The following is a 5678-nucleotide window of genomic DNA, read 5'->3' as shown; positions in this document are numbered from 1 at the left end:
TAAGATGGTAGAGTATTATTGTGGATAACTATTGTTATCTGTAAATGATAAAAACTTTGGGAGGGATCAAGGGTCCATTTAAGAACCTGCAGTAACATAGTAGAGGAGAAAAATGGAGAATAATTACATAGGAACAATCGAAGGAGATCAGCATACCTGAGACATCTACAGTCAGGAATAAAACACAAGGGTAGGAGCTATTAGTATCAGCCACACAGCAGGGGCTACTGTGGTCTCCAGTTGCCTGCTCTACAGAGGACACTAGCAACTGAGTAACCAACAGCCATCCCCACTGCAGACCCCACCACTACCACCAGAAGGAAACATGGCTATGTCTCCTCCAACAGAGCCACTGTTGTGCTTTTCAGGACTGGAGCCATCATCCCTCACAATCCCATGCAAATCCCTTACATCAGAACTATGGTTATTTCTTAGCCATGCTTCCTGTTAAGCCTGAAGAACTGTGCCTCAATTAAATCTCTTTTCTGCATAAATTACTCAGGTAGTTCTTTATAGCAGTGTGAAAACAGATTAATACACCATATTACACAAAGGAATCTACAAATTCAGTGCAGTCCCTATCAAAATTCTAATGTCATTTTTCACAGAAATAGAAAAAGCAATCCTAAAATTAACCTGGAACTACAAAAGACCTTGAGTAGCCAAAGCAACCTTGAGCAAAAAGAACAAAGCTGGAGGCATTATACCACCTGATTTCAAAATAATCTATAAAGCTATAGTAATTAAAACAACATGGTATTCACCTAAAACAGACATATAGACAAATGGAACAGAATAGAGAGCCCCAAAATAAATCCACACATTTAGGCAATTGATCTTTGACAAAACTGCCAAGAACACACGATGTGGAAAGGACAGCCTCTTCAATAAAGGGTGTTGGCAAAACTAGACCTCCATATGCAGCGGAATGAGACTGAACCCTTATGTCAGCTGATATACAAAAATCAACTCAGAATGGACCAAAGATTTAAACATAAGACCTGAAACTGTAAAACCTTTAGAAGAAAATATAGAAGACAAGCTCCATGATAGTGGTCTGGGCAATGATTTTTTTAAAATATGACCCCAAAAGCACAGGCAACAAAAGCAAAAATTGGCAACTGAGAGTGTATCAAACCAAAATGCTTCTGCACAGGCAAGGAAATAATCAACAGAGTGAAGAGACTACCCAAGACTTGGGAGGAAATATTTGCAAACCTGATAAAGGGTTAATATCAAAATATCTAAGGAACTCAACTTGATAGCAAGAAAGAAGTGATTTTATTTAAAAATGGGCCAATGACCTTAAATATCACTTCTCAAAATAAGATAAACAGCCAAGTGTGTCTCTAGTCCCAGCTACTTAGGAGGCTGAGGCAGGAGGTTCACTTGAGCCTAGGAGTTTGAGATGAAACTGGGCAGCATAGTAAGACCCTGTCTCTTTTTAAAATTATTATTATACTTTAAGTTCTGGGGTACATATGCAGAACATGCAGGTTTGTTACATAGGTATACACGTGCCATGGTGCTGTGCTGCACCCATCAACCCATCAGCTACATTAGGAATTTCTCATAATGCTATCCCTCCCCTGGCCCTCCCACCCCCCTCCCCATAGGCCCTGGTGTGTGATGTTCCCCTCCCTGTGTCCATGTGTTGTCATTGTTCAACAGCCACTTATGAGTGAGAACATGTGGTGTTTGGTTGTCTATTTTTTTTAATGAAGAAGATATACAACTGGTCAAATAAAGTATTTTAATTTTTACATGATTTACTGATGTGTATTTTAAAAAAATAAAAAGAAATATTTCTTTATATTTATCCACATATTTCCCTTTTCTTATTTAACATAAGGTCTCACTCACCACCACTGGAGTGTGGCAGTGCAATCTCAGTTCACCACAACCTCCACCTCCTCAGTTCAAGTGATTCTCTTGCCTCAGCCCCACAAGTAGCTGGGATTACAGGCACTCACCACCACGCCCAGCTAATTTTTTATTTCTACTAGAGACAGGTTTCACCATGTTGGCCAGGCTGGTCTCAAACTCCTGGCTTCAAGTGACCTGCCTGCCTCAGCCCCCCAAAGTGATGGGATTATAAACATGAGCCACCATGCCCAGCCCATATTTCCTATTTCTGATATTCTTCATTACTTTCTGACAATATGAGTTTCTATTTCTTATCAGATCCACTCAGTGTGAAAAACTCCTTTGGCATTTCTTGTCGTGCAGGTCAGTGGATGATGAATTATCTTGTTTTCATTTATCTAAATTAATATTTTTGTTAGATAATAGAATTCCAAATTGACAGAGCTTTCTTCACCAGCTTTTAAAGATGCAACAAAAGCGAAAATAGACAAATGGGACCTAATCAAACACAGCTTCTGCATAACAAAAGAAACAGTCATTAGAGTGAATCAGCAACCAACAGAATGGGAAAAAATTTTTGCAGTCTACCCATCTGACAAAGGGCTGATATCCAGAATCTACAAAGAACTAAAACAGATTTACAACAAAAAAACAAGCCCATTCAAAAGTGGGCAAAAGATATGAACAGACACTTTAGAAAAGAAGACATACATGAGGCCAACAAACATATGAAAAAATGCTCATCATCACTGGTCATCAGAGAAATGCAAATCAAAACTACATTGAGATACCATCTCACGCCAGTTAGAATGGCGATCATTAAAAAATCTGGAGACCACAGGTGCTGGAGAGGATGTGGAGAAATACGAACACTTTTACAGTGTTGGTGATAGTGTATATTAGTTCAACCATTGTGGAAGACAGTGTGGCAATTCCTCAAGGACCTAGAAATAGAAATTCCATTTGACCCAGCAATCCCATTACTGGGTATATATCCAAAGGATTACAAATTGTTCTACTATAAGGACACGTGCACACGAATGTTCGTTGCAGCACAGTTTACAACAGCAAAGACCTGGAACCAACCCAAATGCCCATCGACGATAGGCTGGACAGGGAAAATGTGGCACATATACACCATGGAATATTATGCAGCCATCAAAAACGATGAGTTTGTATCCTTTGTAGGGACATGGATGAACCTGGAAACCATCATTCTCGGCAAACTGACAAGAACAGAAAATCAAACACCACATGTTCTCACTTATAGGCGAGTGTTGTACAATGAGAACACATGGACACAGGGAGGGAAGCATCACACACTGGGGTCTGTTGCAGAGAAATAGGGGAGGGACAGCAGGAGGTGGGGAGTTGGGGAGAGATATCATGGAGAGAAATGCCAAATATAGGGGATGAAGAGGAAGGCAGCAAGTCACACTGCCATGTGTGTACCTATGCAACAATCTTGCATGTTCTTCACATGTACCCCAAAACCTAAAATGCAATAAAAAGAAAAGATGTCAATTCACTGTCTTTTTCCTGTGAAAAGTCAACATTATTTATATTCCTTTTTCCTGTGTGTAATATATTGGTTTTTGCCTAGTTGTTTTCAAGATTTTTCTCATTATCTTTGATAATCATTTCATTTTCATGGTCAAATTATGATGGTCACTTGATTATAATGTACCTTGGTGTGGTTTTCATTGAATTTATCTTGCTTGGGATTGACTGAGCCTCTTGAATATGTGTATTTATATTTTTCATCAGCCATTTTTCTTAAACATATTTGCCCCCATCTTTCTCTTTTTTCTTGTGAGGATCCAATAACACATATATTGGTCTTTTCAAAATATTTTTCTACGTATCACTGAAGCTGTATTCATTATTTTTTGTGGGGAGCAGCTCATTAGATTTTGTAAGTTCAAGTGATCTATCATCAAGTTGCCTGATTCCTTCATCTGCCATCCCCACTCTACTATTAAACCCATTTGGCAAATTCTTCATTTGCCCTTTTTTTCAGTTCTTTTTCTAGTTCCTATTTCTGTGTTGAAATTTCCTATCGCTTATTCATTACTAGCATAATTTCCTTTACATTCTTGAACAAAATAGTTATAATAGCTACTTTTAAATCCTTGAGTACTAATTCTTTCATCTTGGTCAATTCTGTGGTTAGTCTCTATTGATTCTCTTTTCTCTTTTTAAATTTCATGTCACATTTTCTTATTTTTTTAATATCTACTAATTTTGGATTTTTGCCTTGGCATTTTGAAAGCTTAGAGACAATTGATTTTGTTATGTTCCTCTTAAAAAGTACCATTATTCTGTTTTTGTAGACATCTAAATGGGCTAAACTCAAATTCCAAACTCTATCTTCCTTGGAGTGGGAAGCAGCTGAAAAAATCTGTGCAGTTCTCAGCATCAGCTAGACTGTTTAAGTCTGCACAGCACATGTGTAATTCACAGCACAGCCAAATATTTGGGTAGAGCTTTTGCACAGAATTTATGGTGTCCCTCTCCTACCCTGTATGGCTTTCTACTCACTTTCTAGCTGCTGCGGTCAGCCCAAATTCTGGTCTGATTCTTCAGTTGGGTAAGACTGCACAGACGTGGTACCACCTGGAACTTCTATCAGTCAAGGAGTCATAAAAAAGTTAAACTCACACTATAATGCATTTCTAAAAATTATTGAACTTTGAAATTCATTATTGTACTGTGCTTTCTACTTTTCAATTTATCTGAAATTTTTTTATAATAAAAAAATCCATGCTCAATATAAGTATTTTAAAAATTAAGGCTATGGGAGGTGGAAAATGAAAGTTCCCTGCAATCCCTGCATCTACATATAACCTCTATATAGAGTGAATAGACTATCTTAGTAAAGTAGAATTATCTCTTGACTCAGACTATCTCAGAGGGAAACATTATTTCAAGTGAAGATATGAGATGAGATGCTTCCTCTTAACATAGCTTCCTCAGAACTACACATCACTACTCCTTAAAATGCTGTTCAGAGCATTAGCTTTGTTCTGTATTTTCTTAAACTGTAGAAGAAACCAAATGTTATACAAAGAGGGGAAAGGATTTTATGTATCTCAGCTGTAATATGTACTTAATTATAATAACACTGTATACTCTGAATATTGAGATAAACAAAAGTTATGAGATGGCCAGGTATGGTGGCTCATGCCTGTAATCCCAGCATTTTGGGAGGCTGAGGCAGGCAGATCACTTGAAGTCTAGAGTTCAATACCAGCCTGGCCACCATGGAAAAACCCTGTCTCTATTAAAAATACAAAATTTAGTCAAGCATGGTGGCACATACCTGTAATACCAGCTACTTGGGAGGCTGGGGCACAAAAATTGCTTGAGCCCAGGAGGCAGAGGTTGCAGTGAGCCAAGATCATGCCACTGCACTCCAGCCTGGGTGACAAAGAGAGACTCTGTCTCAAGGAAAAAAAAAAAAGGTTACATTAATTACATTTAGAGAGTGAGGTCACAAGAACTGAGGACAGAAAGGGATGAAAGTGGCCAAGTGTGGTGGCTCACATCTGTAATCCAGCACTTTGGGAGGCCAAGGCAGGTGGATCACCTGTGGTCAGGAGTTCAAGACCAGCCTGGTCAACATGGTGAAACCCTGTCTCTATGAAAAATACAAAAATTACCTGGGTGTGGTGGCAGGTGCCTATAATCCCAGCTACTCAGGAGGCTGAGGCAGGGAACTGCTTTAACCTGGGAGGCAGAGGTTGCTGTGAGCTGAGATGGTGCCACTGCACTCCAGCCTAGGCAAGAGAGCAAGACTCTGTCTCAAAAAA

Source organism: Cebus imitator, unplaced genomic scaffold, assembly GCF_001604975.1.
Source record: "Cebus imitator isolate Cc_AM_T3 unplaced genomic scaffold, Cebus_imitator-1.0 Scaffold105, whole genome shotgun sequence".
Taxonomy (NCBI): Eukaryota; Metazoa; Chordata; class Mammalia; order Primates; family Cebidae; genus Cebus; species Cebus imitator.
This window is presented reverse-complemented; position numbering follows the sequence as displayed.